Source organism: Balaenoptera borealis, assembly GCF_965194805.1.
Source record: "Balaenoptera borealis genome assembly, chromosome: 11".
NCBI lineage: Eukaryota > Metazoa > Chordata > Mammalia > Artiodactyla > Balaenopteridae > Balaenoptera > Balaenoptera borealis.
In genome coordinates this window covers 47,149,073-47,171,767 of record NC_138868.1, presented here as the reverse complement: position 1 = coordinate 47,171,767, position 22,695 = coordinate 47,149,073, and the positions used below count along the sequence as shown (strand labels likewise).

At 41.1% G+C, this 22,695-nt stretch overlaps 1 pseudogene across 1 annotated transcript; it reads left to right on the top strand.

Annotated features, from left to right (window-relative positions):
- The first annotated feature begins 2,472 nt into the window (after positions 1–2,472).
- Positions 2,473–15,123, top strand: LOC309605592 (large ribosomal subunit protein uL23 pseudogene; annotated as a pseudogene). The gene has a single exon. The product of its transcript is annotated as a large ribosomal subunit protein uL23 pseudogene (transcript).
- Positions 15,124–22,695: the final 7,572 nt, after the last annotated feature.

Here is a 22,695-nt window from a genome sequence, read left to right as displayed (position 1 = left end):
TCTAGCCATGACAAAGTAATTGGTACCAGACCAGCCTTCCCACTGCAAAGAACTAGAAAACTAGGCAAAATATCTGAAACAACTGTTTTTAGATGCTGAACAATAGTCAGTCAAGGACTATGATCCTTGAGAGAAGGGAAACAAATGAGTCTCATGATTACATGGTCTTCTGCCTATAGGCACTTTCTGAACCACAGCACAAGAAGGGGTAGCCCAAAGAGGGCACAGTGGTATTACTAGGCCAAAGAGAACAGGATGGGAGTTCAAGGCTACCATTAAGGCTGGAATTGCAGGGCAGGACACCAGAGAGGAACAAAGAAGAAGCTCTAGATAGCTGCATAGGAATCTCCTTGGGTTTTTGGTTGAAAACCTGCACAAGCCAGCGTAAGACCACATGAGGTGGAGCAAAGAAAAATGCTCGCGAAATAACAGATATTGGGAAGCTGTGAGCTGTGTGGAGATTCCAGAGCTTACATGGGACTGGAAGACATTAAAGTTCCACTAAACCAGAGTGAAAAAAGCTCATGACCAAGTTTGGCATTCAGAAAAGACACCAGAAAGGCAAAGCCTTAGTATTAGGGCTAATCTAACCCTCGAGAAAAGGCTGCTTTAGACATACACTAATACAGATTAAAAACAAGATTCAAAGGACTGATTTGATGCACAAGTAAATTAACTGTCTACAGAACAAAATTCAATTTTTTTTACTGAGGTAAAATTGATATATAACATTATATAAATTTTAGGTGTACAACATTATAAATTGATATTTGTATACACTGCAAAGTGATCACCACTAGTTACCATCTAGTTACCATCCATTACCACACAGTTGATCCCCTTCACCCATCTCATCCTCTCCCCACTTCCCTTCCTCTCTGGTAACCACCAATATTTTCTCTGTATCTGTGAGTTTGTTTTTGTTTTGTCTGTTCATTTGTTTTTTAGATTCCACACATAAGTAAAATCATATGGTATCTGTCTTTCTCCCCCTGAGTTATTTCACTCAGCATACATAGTACCCTCAAGGTCCATCCATGTTGTCGCAAGTGGCAAGATTTCATTCTTTTTCTGGCTGTATAGTATTGCGCTGTGTATATATCTTTATCCGTTCATCCAATCATAGACACTTAGGTTGTTTACATATCTTGGCTATTGTAAATAATGCCACAATGAACACAGGGGTGTATTTATCTTTTTAAATGTGTGTTTCTGTATTCTTTAGATAAATACCCAGAAGTGGAATTGTTGGATCTCATGTCAGTTCTCTTTTTAATTTTTTGAGGAACCTCCATACTGGTTTCCATAGCAGCTGCACCAATTTACATCCCCACCAACAGGGCTCCCTTTTCGCCACATCCTCTCCGATACTTATTATTTCTTGTCTTTTTGATAGTAGTCATTCTCTGATAATAGTCATTCTCTTTGTGGTTTTGATTTGCATTTCTCTGATAATTAGTGATGTTGAACATCTTTTCATGTGCCTGTTGGCCATCTGTATGTCTTCTTTGGAAAAATGTCTATTCAGGTCTTCTGCACATTTTTCAATTGAGTTGTTTGTTTTTGTTGTTGTTGTGTGAGTTCTTTATATATTTTGGATATTAACTCCGTATCAGATATATGATTTGCAAATATCTTCTCCCATTCAGTAGGTTGCATTTGCATTCTGTTGATGATTTCCTCTGCTGTGCCACAGCTCAATTTTTTTAAAAAGAAAATAAAATCAAGAAGTTTTATAGCATGGGATCCACAATGTTCAGCATGCAATCTAAAATTACTAGGCACTCAAAGATTCAGGAAAAGGTGACCCATAATTAGAAGAAAAATCAGTCAACAGAGACCCAGAAATGACTTTTTTTTTAAAGCTATTATGAATATGTTTAAGGATTTAAAGGAAACCATGAACATAATAAGGGGACAAACAAGAAATACCACTAAAGAAATGTAACCTGTAAAGCAGAGCAAAACAGAAATTCTGGAACTAAAAAATACGATACCTGAAGTGAAAAATTTAGATGGGTTTAACATCGAGTTAGACACTACAAAAAAAAAGGCCAGTGAACTTAAAGACAGGGCAAAATCAATCTTCCAAATTGTAGCACAGAGAGAAAAAGGCAGAGTCCAACATATTATATGTCTAATTAGAACTTCAGAAAGAAAGAAGAGGGGCTTCCCTGGTGGCGCAATGGTTGAGAATCTGCCTGCCAATGCAGGGGACACAGGTTCGAGCCCTGGTCTGGGAAGATCCCACATGCAGCGGAGCAACTGGGCCCGTGAGCCACAACTACTGAGCCTGCGCATCTGGAGCCTGTGCCCTGCAGCAAGAGAGGCCGCGACAGTGAAAGGCCCGTGCACCGCGATGAAGAGTGGCCCCCGCTCGCCACAACTAGAGAAAGCCCTTGCACAGAAACGAAGACCCAACACAGCCAAAAATAAATAAATAAATAAATAAATAATTTTAAAAAAAGAAAGAAAGAAGAGAAAAATTAGGATATTTGAAGTACTTTTTAAAATAATGGTCAATTTTTTTTTACAGATTTGTTGAAAACAATAAGCCCAAAGGTCAAAAAGTTAATTGAACCCAAGCAGGATAAATATAAAGAAAAACACACTTAGACCTGTCATGATGATACTGACAGCCAGAGATGAACAGAAAATCTTTGGAACAGCCAGAGGGGGTTTGGAGAAAAAACACATTTCATTCAGGGGAACAGAAAAAGAATGAATGCAAACTTCTTGTAGAAAAATAATGCAAATAAGAAGAAAATGGAACAACTTCCTTAAAGTGCTTAAAGAAAATAAAATCAAAACTGTGGACTGAGAATTTTAAATCCAGCAGAAATAGCTTCAAATATAAAGGTGAAAGAAGGATATTTCAGTTAAACAAAAACTCAGAGATTTGTCATCAGCAGACTTAAAATACAAGAAATGTTGAAGGAAAATGATGGCAGAAGGAAATGCAGACCTACAGAGGAATGAAGAGTGCCAAAAAAAGATGGGTAACTATAAAAGACTTTTTTTTCTTCATTATATAGTTTTTACGGGATAATTGGTAATCATATATCACTGGTGGGAGTATTAAATTGTACAACCACTTTGGAAAAAGTTTTGGCAGTTTCTTATAAAGCTAAACAAACACCTATTTTATGACCTAGCAGTGCCACTCTTAAGTATAGTTTAAAATACATGTCCACAAAAAGACTTATACACAAATATTCATAGCAGTTTTAGTCACGATAGCTAAAAACTGGAAACAGGTAGTGTGAGGACATTGTCCCTGAAATGGGGTGGGCTGGTGTAGGGTGTCAGAGCCTGGACAGAATGAGGAGACTCGGTCAGCATAGGGGTTTAAAACCCAAGCAGAGTGGGGAGGGTGTCCTTATAGAGAAGCAGCCCAGTGTGGAGTTTCAGAGCCCAAGCCAGGTGTGTCAGAGGTCCCAAGACCACCCCCAAGTTCAATGATTAACTAGCAGGACTTAGCACACAGTCATACTCATGGCTATGATTTATTACAGCAAAATGATGCAAACCAAAATCAGCAAAGAGAAAGGGATATGGGGCAAAGTTCAAAGGAAACCAGGCACAAACTTCTAAGAGTTCTCTCTCAGTGGAATCACAGGGAACGTGCTTAGTTCCTCCAGCAACAAACTGTGACAACATGTGTGAAATGTTATCTATCAGGAAACTCATAAGATTCAGAACCCAAGGTTTTTATCAAAAGTTGGTGACAAAGGTACTCCATGCCTGTATGTACAAAAATTCCAGATTCCCACAAGGAAAGCAAGTTGTTAAGGATAAACCACATTATTTATACAAAGAGTTTGGGCACAGTGAACCATTCTTATCAGTATGGGGAAGGTGGGAACCTTCCTGAAATCCAAGGTACCAGGTGCCAGCCAAGGACCAAACTTGTATATAATCCCTTCTAGCAATAGCAGCCTCAGGCCTTCTATATTAACTCTTCTGCACATCAGGTGACAAGGGTATCCTTGAGGAGGGGCGGCTCAAAGCAGGTTTTCAGAGCCAAAGAAGGTTGAGGAGAGTGTCCACACAGGGGGCAGTGATGGTACTAGCCTGGTACTGGGAGTCAGAGTCAAAACTGGGTGAAAAATGCATCCATATAGGGCAACCTGGTGCAAGGTGTTGGAGTCAAATGGGATAAGGTGGGCATCTACACAGGAGAGAGAAGGGTGCAGCAATAAGGGATTGGTTACAAACTGGTAGATTGATTAAAAAATAAGTAACAATATTAGGATAATAGTGGCCTGGATTTTCTTACCATCATTAGAGTTAAAAACATGTGAAGGGAGAAAAGTAGACTGAAACTTGTGATGTTGGGGGTATTGAAATTGGAGGTATCGGTCTGAAATCATGGTTTTCAATAGATAGATAGATGGAAGTAGGAATGAATATAAATGTAAATGAGTGTGTCTACCAAAAGGGCCTGGGGCAGTGACACCTCAAGGACAATGAATATACTTAGTGTTAAAAATCTTGGTTCTAAGTAATATTTTTCACTTCTTGGAGAAATGGCTAATTACAGGGTTAACTACAGGCATGGAAAAATACAAGATGAGTCTGGAGCATCTTGTACAAGAATCAAGGAAGTGCTCAAAGAATGACAGGGACATCAAAAGGACAAGAGCCAGCTTGAAGAGGCTCCAGTGGCCAAATTGGGTATAATTTGAGTTGCAAAATAAATAATGATATATTTTAAAAAAATATTTATTCATTTATTTATTTTGGTCACGCTGGGTCTTAGTTGCGGCAGGTGGTTTCCTTAGGTGTGGCACTCAGGCTCTTTAGTGTGGCATGTGAACTGTTAGTTGTGGTATGCATGTGGGATCTAGTTCCCTGACCAGGGATGAAACCCGGGCCCCTTGCATTGGGAGCGTGGAGTCTTAACCACCGTGCCACCAGGGCGGTCCCCAAAATAAATAATGATATTAACAGACTATAACTCATTGGATAAAATATGAAATCATGAATTTATGTTGATAAAAAATCAATGAATAAATTTAAAGTTTGATGAAAATAGAATATTTACATAGTTTTGAAATATCTATCATAAAAATATTGATTAATTACAAAACGAAAAAGAGTAACTTTATATCTCAAATGATTCAAGAAAAAAATTCTTTGTACTACTGGCAACAATTCTGAAAGAAATAAATACACAAATCACAGTTATGGTCGGAGATTTTACCACTTATCTCTCAGTGATTAACAGAACAAGTAGTTATTCTGTATTCTGATTGTGATATTGGTTATGCGCATCTGTATATTTGCTAATATTCAGAGAACAGTACTGTAAAAAATCAGTTATACTGTATGATAATTTTTATTTTTTCATTAATTTTTATTGGAATATAGTTGCTTTACAACGTTGTGTTAGTGTACGATAATTTTTAAATAAAATAGTAAATAATAATAATATCTACATATATAGTTGGTGAGGAAAAATCTTAAATTTTCTATGGCTGGACAATCAAACTAAGACAGAAAGGAAAAAAACAAATGACATGACCCCTTTATGGTGGGCCTTTTCCAATGTGCACTGTGCATCTACATTATACATTACCCAGACCTTCTCAAAGCAGGAGGATGAAATCAAACTTTGAGAAAAAGCTGGTCCCGTTCTTCAGATGCCAGCATTGTAATTCTATGATTAATATTTCTTTTTCATCTCATACACAGGGTCACATTGACCAAGGGCTTGTTCTGTACATGCATAACTAAAAACAAAAAACAAAAAAACTGATGAACTGTGTGCACAATGCTAACCTTTCAATATGATACATTAATTCTTTGTCTCAAAAATGTATAAAACTGCATCTCTAACTCCTGATCAATGGAGCAGTTCTCAGAGTTTCTGAGAATCTGTTTCCCAGGTTATAATCCTCAGTTTGTCTTGAATAATATTCTCTTTTCTTTCTTCTTAGCTTGATTGTTATTTGATTTTTCATTGACATAGTAGAGAGAGTGGCAAAGTAAATCCATAAAGTAACTTTACACCTTAAGGAACTTGAAAAAGGAGCAAACTAAAACAATAGCTAGCAGTAGGAAGGGAGTAATAAAGAACAGAATGGAGACAAATACAATATAGAATGGAAAAACAATAAATAAAACCAAGAGCTTGTTCTTAAAAAAAAAAAATTGACAAATATTTAGCTAGATTGACTAAGATACAAAGCAAGAAAAATTAAAGTATTAAAATCAGAAAAGAAATTGTTACCAAAGTTCATGTGCCTGTTGCACAGTGAGGCCAAATAAACTGAAACATCGGCGTTTGAAGCAGAGAAAGGTTTATTGAAGTAGGACATTTCTACAGATTTTACAGAAATGAAAAGGATTATAAGAGAATACTGTGGCTTTTCACAAAGATGGTGCTGAAAGCGAAGAAGGAAGCCCCTGCCCCTCCCAAAGCTGAAGCCAAAGCAAAGGCTTTGAAGGCCAAGAACGCAGTGCTGAAAGTCATCCACAGCCACACAAAAAAGATCCGGACATCACTCACCTTCCAACCGCCCAAAACACTGTGGCTCAGAAGGCAGCCCAAATGTCCTCAGAAGAGTGCCCCTAGGAGAAACAAACTTGGCCACTATGGCATTATCAAGTTCCCCCTCACTACCAAGTCAGCCATGGAGAAAATAGAAGACAACAACATACTGGTGTTCATTGTGGATATCAAGGCCAACAAGCACCAGATCAGACAGGCTGTGAAGAAGCTCTATGACATTGACGTGGCCAAGGTGAACACCCTGATAAGGCCTGATGGAGAGAAGAAGCATATGTTCAACTGGCTCCTGATGACAGTGCTTTGGAAGTTGCCAACAAAATTGGGATTATCTAAACTGAGTCCAGTTGGTAATTTTAAATATAAAAGTTTTCACTAAAAAAAGAAGAGGATACTATGATGAACAAACAGTTCACTTCAGGGAGAGGAACTGGGTGGCAGGGAAACAGTGAGATTTTACTTTTGGAATTTTGTCCCAAATGCATGAATAATATATTTAACCAATAACAGCAATAAACATATGAGCACAAGAATAGATAAAAATGAAAATAATTTATTAAAGTATAAATTATTTTTACTGTATTTTCTAAAGTTTTTGCAACAGGCTTGTGTTACCTTCATGATTGGAATAAAAACAAAGAAGATTTTTTAAATGTTTGTAATGTTAGTATGCGTACAATTTTTATTGTGTTTCTTTAATATCATATCAAATCTTACCTCTTCTTTGACTAGAGGAATTTAGTGAAAACAGCATCTTCTCCTTGGCTGTGAGCAGGAACCGGAACCCCTAAGTTTTGTACTTCCAGGTGAGGAGACCTCAGCCTGAACTAGGAATGGAAACAGTTTAGAAACAGATAAAGAAGAGTAGTTTCTTAGGGAGCCAAAGAAAGAAGATGTTGTCCTAGAAATAGGTTGGAATGTGGTGGCTGGACTCAGGCATTTAGTACTAATTTTTAAGTCCCAGTGTTCAGGCAGCTGTCAGACAAGTCAGGCCAGAAGCCAATGGAAACCAGCTGGTAAAGCTGGAAAGAAGAAGCAGGCTATGTATGTGGGTTAGGCAGGTTCGGCACCTTCACATACTGGCACAGCAGCGAGTTCTGTCCCCAAACTGAGTGGGAAAAGAGCTGGGCTCCAGTCAAGAACAACCAGCCAGGTCAGACTCTCTGGATTGACATCACTCTTGTGCCAAAAGAACGCAGGCATCTCAAACTGCCTTTTCATTTGTGCTGGATGGAGAGAGTGTTGGCAAGAGTCCGAATGGTTCAAGGCTTTGAGGTTTGGCCCTCTGGCCCGTTTCTCTCAGTGCTGCTATTTGCCCAGGCCAGTACAGAATCCTGGTCTCTAAAGAGTCAAGATTATCTGAACAAGTCAGAATAGAAGAACTTTTAAAAATGAACACTTTTATTTTTAAAAATTATTTTTTCCATGGGCCATGTCATCACTTATCATTATATTATAATAGCACATTTGTATAGATTTTTTGTTTTGTATTACTCCCCAATTGGAATGTAAGCTCCTTGAGGACAGGGGACTTTTTCTGCTTCATTCACTGCTGTCTTCTCAAAGCTCAGAAAGGTGCCTGGCACAAACAGTTGCTCAGAAGATTTTAGTTGAGTTACAAAAAATAATCACTGCCAAAAAAATGTTACAAAAAGTTCAAATAGTAAAGTTCAAAAAGTAAAATTTGAGTCTTTGTCCATATCTCTATCTAATTCTACTCCCCCAAGATAACCATTATAACATTTTTGTATATACAATATTAATCCTAGAACAATCTGTCTTTTTATTTCTGTTTATCTTAAGCAGACCACAATGCCTGGCATAGAAGAAAGTACTTGATACAACTACTTGAAAATTCATTGAATGAGTTGTAAGCAGTCTTGGAGTTGGGGTGCAGTGGCTAAAAAAAGGGTTGGCTGCTATAGGCTATTTCCCTGAACAAGTTAGGGTGAGTTCCTTGAGTTAAGCATCTGTATACCACACGTATCGAGGAGAGTGCCTGAACAGGACCAATTATTTATTAAGCACTTAGTCTATGACCCAACCATATAATGAGAAGAAAGGTTTGATTCTCCAGCCTGCTGCACTACTTCTGGCTTCCTTGAGTAAGACTCCTTGCCCTGTTAAACTGGCTCAGTGCCATTCTACCTGAGCATGCTGGCCCCAGGGCAGAACTCCCATCCCAAAGGGCTCTCCATGCCTTTTGGCTGCTGGCAAGACAGAATGAGAAGACTCTCCCATAGACCAACAGACACAGACACCCACGCTCATGCCCAGCATGTCTGCATGGAATGTTGCCCAGTTAGAACCTCTGAGAGACAGACATCTGTCAGCATCTCTTTGTGAGGGTGTCTCAGGGGATTTGTCTGAGTGCCAGCTTCTCTATAGAAAAGGCAGTCAAAGCCGGAAAAAGCCAGCCATTCAGTCACACTGAAAATACAATATTGAAGCATTAAGCTGGAATGTGACGATTTACAGCTGTCACACCACACTCTCTAAGTGAAATCACATTTTGTGCCAGACTTCCAAAGACATAATCACATGAAAACTATTTTTATTCCCTTGATGCATGGTTAAAAATAGTTTACCACAAATGTAAGAAAATCTACTATGGGATCTCTGTTGAGAAGCATGAATACAGGGAGCAAAGTGGCTGTTTTCTGTTTTACTTCAGGAAACATTTAGTTATAAATAGAGTGATGCACTAAGCATAGAAGAAGAGTGACTTAGGGTGGATTCCTTGCTAGTCAGTAACTTTATTGAATCAACAAAACTAAATCAACAAAACTAAATTTCCTAGAATCCACCTTAATGATAGAAAAATCTTCTTAGTAGGCCTTTCAGGTTCCAATTCATCTTCGTTTTCTTCTTGACTTCTGCTTATTTCCTTACCAGATCTTTCACCTTCCAGAAGTTAAGTAAAATATTCCAATCTCTCACTGTACTTACTGCTGGGTTCTTATCAGTGTGTGTGTGGTGGGGAGCTGGGGCAGGGGCGGGGAGTTGGTTGGAGAGACGGCCTGCATTCTCAGTACCCAAAACATTTAAAGTTGCCACACATTTCCTCAGGCCTCTGCACCAGCTGGTTCCTTGGTTTGAGAGGCTCTTTTCCAAATCTTTGAGCAGCTGCCTCCTCATCATTCAGGTTTCAGTCAAGTGTCAGTCCTTCCTGACTATCCTATTTAATATTGCCCTCCTCCCATGACTCTGTCTCATGACATTTAGTCTTATTTTCCTCACACTACAGCATCTGAAATTTTACTTACTGGATTATTGTCTGTCTCCCTAGATAAGACCTAAGCACCATGAAAGCAAATACCCTGTCTGCCTTGGTTACCACAGTACTCCAGCACCTTGAATAGTTCCTGGTATACAACAAGCTTTTTGTACATATTTATCATTGAATAGGTGGTGGCTGATAGATGGTAGTGATTAAGTGTAAAACTTCGGAGGAGTGATTTGTTTAAGGATTTAAAAAGAGAATTTTAAATTTCCAGCCAATTACTGTCTTGCCAAAAAGAAAAAGAAAAATGAATTGGGATTATCACATCCATTGTCAACTTCTAATTATGCCCTTAGCACTGGTTTCTGTACCAGGTGTGAGTGTATCACACACAGTGCGCTTTACCACTTGGATCGGAGATCAAAGGAAATCAAAAGTCACTAGCAAATCTTAAATTAACCATAACACATATTTTCCTCAATAGCTCTTGGAAGAGTCACCCTAAAACACACTGTTATTCAATGGAATATGTAAATTAGTAATGAAAAAGTTCGTTCAGTTAAGGTGAAGAGATACACACGAATAGAGAAGACACATTTTAAAAGGATAGAAAAAGTCCCCGTTGAACTTAGCAACAATAAGGTTTTTCTTTTCTTTAGTTCTCTGTAGTGAAAAAAACTGTAAGGATGGCAAAAATGGACATTTTATGGCTCTTGTGAATTGATACAAAGTAAAGGCATATATTTGCATCAGAAAAAAATTAACATTAGCAATCAGAGCTATCTCCTAAATGTCCAAAATATGACTTTGTTTATATTGCCTCTCTGAAATCTTAACTAGATTTTTTTTTTGGCTATAGAAATTAAGCAAGAAACAGGGCCCTCAAAATAATGACAATTGATTTAATTCCTCTTACCTTCACTATCCTCGTCTGTAAAATGGAGCTAATAATCCTTATCACGTAGAATGGATAATGTATACTAAGTGCCTAGCTTTAGTAGATATCCAATAAATATTATTTTGGGTTGTTGCTCTTTTTTTTAAAAATAAATTTATTTATTTTATTTATTTATTATTTTTGGTTGCGTTGGGTCTTAGTTGCTGCGCGCGGGCCCTCTCCAGCTGCGGCGAGCGGGGGCCACTGTTCGTTGCAGTGCGCGGGCTTCTCATTGCGGTGGCTTCTCTTGTTGCAGAGCACGGGCTCTAGGCACATGGGCTTCAATAATTGTGACTAGTGAGCTTCAGTAGTTGTGGCTAGTGGGCTTCAGTAGTTATGGCTCGTGGGCTTTAGAGCGCAGGCTCAGTAGTTGTGGCACATGGGCTTAGTTGCTCTGCAGCATGTGGGATCTTCCCGGACCAGGGATCGAACCCGTGTCCCCTGCATTGGCAGGCAGATTCTTAACCACTGCGCCACCAGGGAAGCCCCTTGCTCTTTTTAAAGTACTTGAAATCCAGAAGCCCTGTGGGCAGCATCTGGCCTTGTGGTCTCTGATCTGCTTCAGCCACTCTCAGCTCTATAACACATCCTCCCTGGGAGATTACTCAACAGGCACTGTGGGAAATAAGAGTTTGTTCTGATTGTAAACTGTCCCTGCTTGTCAGAACAATAACAACAACAAGAAAATCAAGCATCATTTCCAGTCTCCTCTCCAGCACCAATTGTGCTTCAGTAATCTATCACTAAAGAGGTATCTGGGGTAAAACTGAATATGTGCATAAAGAGATTGTGAACCCATTTGGGTCGAGACTACCACTCCATCAGAGGCCACAGCAGTAGCAGGACAAAACTGAACCAGAGTAGTAATTTCAGGGTTGCCTCTCCAGCAAGAGGCAACTAGCTACATGAGAAGACCTCTGAGTGCCTCATCCTTCTCTCTGACCCCTTCCTGAGAACAGGGAAGGGGACAAGGTGTCCCAGGGTATGACTCAGCCTCCACTTGCCCTCTAGGGCACTAGAGTGGGACGAGGATTTAAAAAGTCCACTGATCTCCTCTGCCGTAAGTCTAGCTTATACTGGGGCAGGTGGAGAGCTTCGAACCAATCATGAGATTGACATTTTAAACCAGACTGAACTGAGTTTTAGTTGTCAAGTCATAGAATCTGCCCAGAATGTCATTAAGGTACAGGTGAGGGGGATTTGCCACATCATACTTGAAAGTGGTAATCAAAAATAATAATACCGGGTTTCCCTGGTGGCGCCTTGGTTGGGAATCTGCCTGCCAATGCAGGGGACATGGGTTCGAGCCCTGGTCCAGGAAGATCCCACATGCCGCAGAGCAACTAAGCCCGTGTGCCACAACTACTGAAGCCCTTGTGCCTGGAGCCCGTGCTCCGCAACGGGACAGGACACCACGGTGAGAGGCCCACGCACCGCGATAAAGAGTGGCCCCCACTCGCCACAGCTGGAGAGGGCCTGCGCGCAGCAACGAAGACCCAGTGCAGCCAAAGATAAACAAATAAAAATAAATAAATAAGTTTATTTAAAATAATAATAATAATACCTCACAATTACCGAGTGCTTACTATGTGCTTAGCCTGTTCAAGAACTTTACATATATTATCTTGTCTAATCCTCATAATAAGCTTGTGAAGTAGATCCATTACAATCTCCAGTGGACACAAGAGGCAACTGAAGCACAGCAAGTTAATCTGCCTAATTCAGACCCCAGCAGTCCTGCTCCAGAGCCAAGCTCCTGACCAGCATGCTTTACTGCTTCTTATGCCCTGATAGGTTGAGATTTCTTCATAAACCAGTTACTCACATATGTGGGCCCCATCACATATCAAGACCATATAATGTTGTCAGTGCAGAGTTCTCTCTTTTGCTTACTTAAAGAACAAAACCTCTCAAGATACAAATTTCAAGAAATCTTCACTATTCCAAGCAGACTTTGTTGTTGTTGTGGTTTTGTTTGTCCGTTTTGGCCACTCCACGCGGCTTGCGGGATTTAGTTCCCCGACCAAGGATTGAACCCGGGCCACAGCAGTGAAAGTGCCGAGTCCTCACCACTGGACCGCCAGGGAATTCCCCAAGCAGACATTTTAAAGGCAAGACCCACCTGGGTTGTAGGATAAAGGCCAAATTCAATCACCTACCAAGAGGAGTTAAGAGGGCATCTGCCCTAATCTACTTTTGCCCCATCTCTCACTCTATTTTTTAACAGAAAAGAATTTATATGGGAAATCAGCCCCCAAAGTGTTGTCTTTCTTAAGCAACACTGCCTCTTATCAAAGATCTCTGCAGTTTTTCCAGTTAGTTTCTTCCACGATGCAATTTGACAAATATTATTGAGTATCTGAATTGTGCAGTGCACTGTTAAGAAAGCTCCTTCCCTCAAGAAAAATCATCCTCTACCAGGAGAGAAAGGAAAATACATAACTAGAAATAACTCAAGTCAGATTGATAGCACTTGTTCTGCTGGTTCTATGGGAGCCTGAAGAAGTGAATGGTTGGTTCTGACAGAATGTGTCAGGGAGCCTTCATGGAATAATTAGCATTTGAGTTGGATTTTGAAGGATGAGTAGGATTTAATTAAATAGAACAACAGTGGGGAAATGGCATTCCAGGGAGAAGGAAACCATAAACAAATCTTGGAGATGTAAAAATGCATGACATGTCCCGGGAAAGAGGAGCTCAGCAAGGCTGAAAGGAGGATGAATATTGGGACAAGGCAGGATTTATTTTGTTTTTTTCAAGTTTTAAAGGCTACTTTATTGGCCTTCTCTGGACATTGTTTTTTTTTTTTTTAGTTATCTATTTTATACATATTAGTGTATATATGTCAATCCCGATCTCCCAATTCATCCCACCACCAGCCCCGGGACAAGGCAAGATTTAGACAAGAAAGTGAGAATGGGAGCAAAGCTGTGGTAGGAAGGGAGTACCAAGAAAAGGAGCCTAGGGGAGAAGGGAAGAGGTATCCGGAAAGGAAGTCTACAAAGCTGGGCTGGAGACTAGAAGACAGTGTGGCTTGCAAGAGAAGTTCAGTATGGAAGGGACTGGTGGCTAGAAAAGCAATTTGAGACCAGGTTAAGGAAAGGAGAAGTTCAGTCTGGGACATTTTTGCAGTGTTTGCACAGTATCTAGGTGGGGATATTCACCAGGAGAGTAAAAATTAGGACCTAAAGCTCAGCAAACTTTAAGGCTATGAATAATAAATGAAGTCATCAGCCTATGAGTGCAAGAGAAAATCGCTGGAGTAGATAAACGTATTTAGCAAAGAGGGCAGAGCAAGATAAGAAGGCAGCCAAGAAGAGAATCTTAGAGATCACATATATAGGGCAAGTGGATAAAAGAAAACAGTGAAGGATACTGAAAAAGAACTGTCAGAGAAGTAAAAGGAGAATCCATTGAGGGGGGATCACAAAGGCCAAGAGAGGAGAGATTCCAGAAGGCAAAGACAGTCAACATGGCAAAGAAGAATGAAAAGGGAGTAGAAGTCATTGGGTTTTGCACTTAGAAGTTGGTGACCTTTGGGAGGGAAGTTTCAGTATAAGAGAGGTGCTTCTCTACATCTCGCAGAAAGTATACAGCAAAAGCCATCACTAATTTTCATAGTAGTTGTCTCAGTCATTGTCCTAGTCAGCTCAGGTTGCTATAACAAAATACCATAGACTAGGTGGCTTAAACAACAGACATTTATTTCTCACAGTTTTGAAGGCTGGGAAGTCCAAGGTGTCTGCTGATTCAACTCCTGGTGAAGACTCTTCCTGGTTTGCAGATAGCTATTTTCTTGCTGACTACTCACATGGCAGAGAAAGAGAGCTCTGGTGTTTCTTCCTCTTCTTAGAAGGGCACTAATCCCACCATGGAGGCCCCACACTCATCACCTCATTTAAATCTAGTCACCTTTCAAAGGCCCCACCTCCAAATAGCATCACAGTAGGGGTTGGGGGCAACATAAACATTCAGATCATAATAGTCATCATTCTTTGGGTTGCAAGAAAGAGAAATTCACTTTAAACTAGTGCAAGGAGAAGGCATTTTAGCAAAGCCCCAAGGTAGCCAGGATACAAAGGGAAAGGAAAGAGAATCTGGAAAACCATCAAGAACTGTGATCCTGATAGTCCTCTTACTATCTCTCATCTCTATTTCTCTCTGCACAGCTGTTTTGGTATCCCCTGTCTTTGAAGCCTAGCTTTCAGTGTTTCGACATGCATATGGCTAAACATGGCCATTCCACAACTTCTGAGAATGCACCTTCTCCACTCAAGCAACATGTAGATACTGAAATAGAATTTCTCAAATCCAGTCATAGTTCCTGATGGAACTTGTATCCCTGAAGCCAATTCCACCTTTGTCAGGCTTTAGAGGAATGAGACAATAACCTTATCTTTTTCACCTTGTTTGAATTGGGTTTCTGTCATATGCATTTGAAAGAGTTCAGAATTTCTGACTGTAAAAGTTATTAAGCCCCAGAATGCATTCCAAGAAAGGCTCTCTTTCTAAAGAAACTCTCCAAGAATTGTCTAGAAAGGACAGTTCTTTCCTTTAAAGGGCCTTAAGTCTAGATTTTCCCCTCTGATTTCAAAAGCAAGTAACAAAGAAGAAATCAATCAATTGTCTCATCATCTCCCTGGGGAGCCTGACGGATATTATTATCCCATTCTGACAGGTACAAATGGGCACAAAAATACTGAATTATTTTCTGTTGCTATCCACCATGTCAAGAGGCCTGCTAGGAATGGGAAACCCTTTTTAGCCTCAAGACAGCACTTTTCCTTTTAAAAAGAAAACTGCAGGGACTTCCCTAGTGGTCCAGTGGTTAAGAATCTGCCTTCCAATGCAGGGGACACAGGTTTGATCCCTGGGAACTAAGATCCCACATGCCACGGGGCAACTAAGCCCACGTGCTCTAGAGCCTGTGCGCCACACCTAGAGAAGCCTGCACACCGCAATGAACATCGCGCATGCTGCAACTAAGACCCAGTGCAGCCAAATAAATAAACATTTTAAATAATAAAAAAAAAAAAAGAAAACTGCAACATATGGGAAAAGAATCTAAAAAAGAGTGGATATATGTATATGTATAACTGATTCACTTTACTGTACACCTGAAACTACCACAACATTGTAAATCAACCATACTCTAATAAAAATTTTTTTTAAAAAGAAAAAAAACCTGCAACATATGAATACTTAACCAAGAACGAAGGTTAACTTCTAGAGCTCATTTATTCCACTGAAGTAAACACTAGCCATCCCTTAGTCAAGCATCCTGGATAGCTTCAGGCAAATGAACCCCTGAGCAGAAAATATGATTGGGAATTAGATCCTTTAGCTTTTAATCTTTTCACCCAGTTATTTCTGTACACCTTTTCTGCTCTGAATAATCTTTCATCATTTATTCTTCAGGGAATCCAAGCATTGCGTTGCCTTTTTTTTTTTTTTTTTTGCATTGCCTTTTGAGATCTGGTTGTGAGGCATGTCAAGTCCTTTGGTAAGAGCAAGATTTCCAACTGTGAGAAAGGTATTTTACTAGTAACAGCTGTTACCTCTGGCGGGGGGTGGGATTCTGTAGAAGTTTTACTTCCTAAATTAAATATTTCTGAAATGTTTGAAATTTTTCAATGATTATGGGTTGCTTTTGTAATCAGAAAAAAAATGTAAACACGTATTTCTTTAAAATGTTCAATGCCAAAAAAAAAACGGCAACCCCACAAAAAAGAAAGATATTTTATCTATGGAGCTCTCCAAGGGTATAGTATTTATCATCTAGTGCATTTTGTCCTTTTTATCTTCTAATGATTAAATCCTATGTTTTTCTAAAAATTGTAATGTCTTAACCGAATTTTAATAAGCTCAGGTCTCTGCCTCCAGTCGTCCTTTTCAAATCATTCCCCACACTGTTACCAGAGGGATCTTTCTTAAACAGATCTGAGCAAGTCACATCCCTGCTGCAAATTATCTAAGGCTCCTCCTCCCCTGCAGACTCCAGGGACTCCATGAACCAAGCCCTACCTACCTGCTTCTCTAGGCCCATTGTCCTTTACTTGTCACCTTGCTCTTTAAGCTTCTACAATACCAGACTAAGTTTTAGGAACAGCATTTCAAGGCCCAGACTGAACCATCTCCGTCTCTGCCTAGATCAGAATGCACAAAGACCTCTCCAAAAAGCTTGACTTTGCTGGGGCTGGGCTCAGGGGTGCTCCTGTCAGTAGGACTGAGGTCACAGAGGCTGAGACACAAGAGTTGGCACTAAGGTGGGTGGAGTGTCTTGCAACAACATGGACAGACACAGAGGGTATTATGCTTAGTGAAGTAAGTCAGACAGAGAAAGACAAATACTCTATGTTATCACTTATTTGTGGAATCTAAAAAAATAACACAAATGAATGTATATAACGAAACAGACTCACAGACATGGAGAATAAACTAGTGGTTGCCAGTGGGGAGGGGGAAAGGAGGAGGGAGAGGCAAGATAGGGATATGGGATTAAGGGATACAAACTATGTATACTATGATACTATGTATAAAATAGATAAGCTACAAGGATATATCGTACAGCACAGGGAAATGTAGGCACTATTTTGTAATAATTTTAAATGGAATATACTCTATCCAAATATGGAATCACTATGCTGTACACCTGAAATAATAAAACATTGTAAATCAACTATACTTCAATTTTAATAAAAGGTGAGTGGAGTGCCATAACCTTGCTGATCCTCTGTGACCACCTCCTCACTCCTGTCTTTTTTTTAATTTTATTTGTTTATTTATTTACTTTTAGCTGCTTTGGGTCTTCGTTTCTGTGCGCGGGCTTTCTCTAGTTGCGGCGAGCAGGGGCTACTCTCCGTTGCAGTGTGCAGGCTTCTCATTGCGGTGGCTTCTCTTGTTGCAGAGCACAGGCTCTAGGCTCGCAGGCTTCAGTAGTTGTAGCACGCGGGCTTCAGTAGTTGTGGCTTGTGGCTTCTACAGCACAGGCTCAGTAGTTGTGGTGCACAGGCTTAGTTGCTCCGGCATGTGGGATCTTCCCAGACCAGGGCTCGAACCCATGTTCCCTGCATTGACAGGCGGATTCTTAACCACTGTGCCACCAGGGAAGTCCCCGCACTCCTGTCTTAACAACAGCAGAATCACCAGCACATCTCTATATCCCTTGATATTGGTTTTCTCTGTGATTTTAGGGGCTTGACATAACTCTCTGGTGGCTGCTGTGATATCTGCTGCACGGATCACTTGGTATTTCTAGCCCAGAAGCAACCTCAAAGTGAGTGTCACGTAGATCAGAGGCTGTGGTAGCTTAGCTCTACCGGGCCTCTTGAGTTCCTGTTGTTGCTGAAGGATCAGGAAGTGAGGGTGGCGAGGGGGGAAGGAGACTTAAGGAGGAAGAGAGGCCACACCAGAGTAGTTCTGTGCCCCAAAAGACTGTCTTATCAAAGGCCAGCTTGTTCCTTGCCTGATCTTATTGTGCAATAATTGGAAGCACCCAAGCTTTTACTCCTCTTGGTCATGCATAGTGTATTGAACCGGGGGCTCTGTAAGAATACAAAAAACATGTGCTAGTGATCACAACTGGGGCAAATATGCAGATAGGTGGTCAAGATCTGGAAGGGAATTAGCCAAAAGATAATTAGTAATGTGTCAGGTTAGTGGTATTATGAGTTACTTTTTCTTTTAAAAAATTTAAAATAATTTATCTTTTAAGTACTTGTTAAGAGAAGATGGGGTAGGGGAAAAAGAGAATGCTGCACCTTTGAGACCCGAGTGTCTAGGGCGTAGTGTAATGGGATGTATATATATGCACCATCATAACCCATCCCACTCCACAAGTCACCATGGAGTTCAGCCTAATACTCCCATAGAATTAGAAAGTCATGGAAAGTCCCTTCGGGGTACTTTAGAGACAGTCTAGTCCAATTCTTCCTTTTATAGAAGAGAAAACTGAGATCCAGAGAGATCAAGCGGTTTTCTATGGTAGCACAGTTAATTTGTGGTAGAGCTGAAAGGAGAACTCAGGTTTCTTACCTTTTAACCAATGGAAGGAATAATTTTATTCTTTCTTACTACTGCCTTTCAAACTCATTCTGTCAACTCTCCCTTCCCAGCCCCTTAACCTACCATCTTTGGTCCTCCAGCCAGCCTGTCACCTAGCTCTCAGGTGAGAAAAGATATCAGTCTCTCTACACCAAAACTCAGGGGACTCAGGTCAGATTGTCCCAAGAACTCTCTCACCATACTGTGCTCCAGGTCCCAGCCACCTCAGGGCATGTCTTCCATTCAGCACACATCCACCTGTGATGTCAGTCTCCCCTCTCGGCAGGTCCCTATTCTTTACTTTCCCTTGACCAAAGATGAAGAAAACCACAGCACTCTGTTAGTTTTCTTCAAAGCAATCCTCACTTTTTAAACCTCTCCTCTTTTTTTTTTTTTAACATCTTTATTGGAGTATAATTGCTTTACAATGGTGTGTTAGTTTCTGCTGTATAACAAAGTGAATCAGCTATATGTATACATGTATCCCCATATGCCCTCCCTCTTGTGTCTCCCTCCCACCCTCCCTATCCCACCCCTCTAGGTGGTCACAAAGCACCGAGCTGATCTCCCTGTGCTATGCAGTTGCTTCCCACTAGCTATCTGTTTTACATTTGGTAGTGTGTATATGTCAATGCTACTCTCTCACTTTGTCCCAGCTTACCCTTCCCCCCCAACTGTGTCCTCAAGTCCACTCTCTACACCTGCATCTTTATTCCTGTCCTGCCCCTAGGTTCATCAGAACATTTTTTTTTTTAGATTCCATATATGTGTGTTAGCATACAGTATTTGTTTTTCTCTTTCTGACTTACTTCACTCTGGATGACAGACTCTAGGTCCATCCACCTCACTACAAATAACTCAATTTCATTTCTTTTTATGGCTGAGTAATATTCCATTGTATATATGTGCCACATCTTCTTTATCCATTCATCTGTCGATGGACCCTTAGGTTGCTTCCATGTCCTGGCTATTGTAAATAGTGCTGCAGTGAACGTTGTGGTACATGACTCTTTTTGAATTATGGTTTTCTCAGGGTATATGCCCAGTAGTGGGATTGCTGGGTCATATGGTAATTCTATTTTTAGTTTTTTAAGGAACCTCCATACTGTTCTCCATAGTGACTGTATCAATTTACATTCCCACCAACAGTGCAAGAGGGTTCCCTTTCCTCCACACCCTCTCCAGCATTTATTGTTTGTAGATTTTTTGATGATGGCCATTCTGACAGATGTGAGGTGATACCTCATTGTTAAACCTCTCCTCTTGATCGTCTTAGACCAAAAGTGGGAGTGGCAGGCTACAGATCTCAGAACCAATTTGGGGGCCACCCCCTGAGCAAGTCATGCAAACATGATCTGACATGTCTTCTTATAATATGAGGGTACTTGCCATCTATTATTCTAAGCTGTGAAAAGAAGAAAAGAGGGAAGTCTCATTTAACATCTTGTTACAATTGTATCTGTTTCTTTCCAGATGTCTTTGTTTCTTAATACATTCCAGCTGAAAGTTTTTTCAATTTGATTTTTTATTAGGTTATGCATTCCAATGAGAACACCTCTCAAATTTTTTTACTTGGTTAGACCCTGTTGTGGGACCAACTTCTGTCTCCCTCCTTCCCCTCAGCTGAGACTATTCAGTGGCATCTGCAGGCTCAGGCTTAATCTAGTCACTGGACAGAATCCTCAGCAGAGGCAAGAGGAATGTATGGCACTTCCATCCCTCACTCTACGGGTTCTTCTCAAGGCTGTTGCTCATCTGAACTTATGTCCCGGTCCTATCTGTTAACTGACCTTCAGTCTTATTCTTGAGACTCAGCCCTGCTGTGGACTCCAGACTTAGTCCATGGATTTCAGCCTAGTGCCTTAGGTCCAATCCTTATACTCTGCCAAGTCCTGATCCCCCTGCAACTGGCACATGTGTGCCCCTTTCAATTCCCCACTCCTTGAGACTGGACTGTCCCTGAACTTTAGTCCAGTGGCTGGAGTCCTGCTACCTGCTGACCAGACTTATCTGTTCATCTGAAGTCCCGAGTATCTCCTATCTCAGAATTTTCTCTCTCCCATTAAGACCTGTCAGGTCCCGTTTGGCCCCAGGAACGAACTGCTTGCCCATGCTACTGCTCGTTGGTTGTTCCTGTGCCCTCCCAATGGCAGATTTGGCTTGCCCAGTACTATTGCAGTTGACACTGTGTCCCCTGGTGGTATCAGATCCCAGTCTTTTCCTCTCAGTGGCCCTATGCCATCATAGGACTCAAGCCAGGCATGAACCATTTCTCCTGAGTAGGATGTTTTATTATATAACTGCTCTGAAGAACAGTGCAACCCTTGGGACCAAATCAGAACAGCCTTATGGGGCTTCCGTGGTGGCGCAGTGGTTGAGAATCTGCCTGCCAATTCAGGGGACACGGGTTCGAGCCCTGGTCTGGGAAGTTCCCACATGCCGCGGAGCAACTAGGCCCGTGAGCCACAATTACTGAGCCTGCGCGTCTGGAGCCTGTGCTCCGCAACAAGAGAGGCCACGATAGTGAGAGGTCCGTGCACCGCGATGAAGAGTAGCCCCCGCTTGCCGCAACTAGAGGAAGCCCTCGCACAGAAACGAAGACCCAACGCAGCCAAAAATAAATAAAAAAAAAAAAAAAAAAAAAAAGAACAGCCTTATGTAGTGAGTCATTTGAGGACAGATCATGGAGTCACCTGCAGTCTCTACTCAGGCACAGTCAACCTGGATCAGAGACTGCTGAGTACTAGTTAAGTGAATGTGTGTTTAATGGACATTTATTTTGCCTGTTCAGCATCCCTTCTGGTCTGGTACCATAATTTTTCCTTTCCTATTCTCAATCCAGCATTCTGGTAGGGTTAACCCAAACCCCAGCTTTACCCCCTGGCCAATCAGAGCAACATGACACTCCTCGGACTCAGTGATTACTTCAGTGATGTGCATGTGACCTAAGCTGGGCCAATGACACTCTTACCTGGAAATGTTACTCGCCCTATCAGAAAAGAGATGCTTTCTGTTGGGGTTACTAAATTGATAGAATGTAACCTGGAGCTACTGTGGGCCATCTTTGACACCACATAGGGAGAGACTGCCTGGTAACTAAGTCAACTTAGAGGAAAACAAAACTGAAAGAGAAAGGCAAAATTGTTACAACATTGATCCAATCCTAATGCCAGCAATCCACCAATGGATTCCTTGGTTTATAAATCAACAGATTTACTTTTATTGTGTAAGTCAGTATGAGTTGGTTTTCTATTACTGGAAACTAATACAGCTGGCAAGAAAGACTGACTGGTATTTCCTTCTGCTTTACCAGCTGGGTAAACCTCCAGGAAGGAAATAACCAAAGAAAAGTCAGTTGAAAAAGTGTTCAAAAATGTATTCTTTCATTCATTCAACCATTCCATTTTATTTATTTATTTTTTAAATTTTATTATTATTTGTTTTTGGCTGCGTTGGGTCTCCGTGACTGCGCACGGGCTTTCTCTAGTTGCGGCGAGCAGGGGCTACTCTTTGTCCTGGTGCGTGGGTTTCTCATTGCGGTGGCTTCTCTTGTTGCGGAGCACGGGCTCCAGGAGCGTGGGCTCAGTAGTTATGGCGCACGGGCTTAGTTGCTCTGCGGCATGTGGGATCTTCCTGGATCAGGGATTGAACCCGTGTCCCCTGCATTGGCAGGCGGATTCTTAACCACTGGGCCATCAGGGAATTCCCTCCATTTTATTTTATATTTATTTATTTTTGGCTGCATTGGGTCTTCCTTGCTGTGTGTGGGTTTCTCTAGTTGTGGCGAGTGGGGACTACTCTTTGTTGCGGTGCGCATGCTTCTCATTGCAGTGGCTCCTCTTGTTGCAGAGCATGGGCTCTAGGTGTGCAGGCTTCAGTAGTTGTGGCACATGGGCTCAGTAGTTGTGGCTCGCGGGCTCTAAAGCGCAGGCTCAGTAGTTGTGGCACACAGGCTTAGCTGCTCTGTGGCATGTGGGA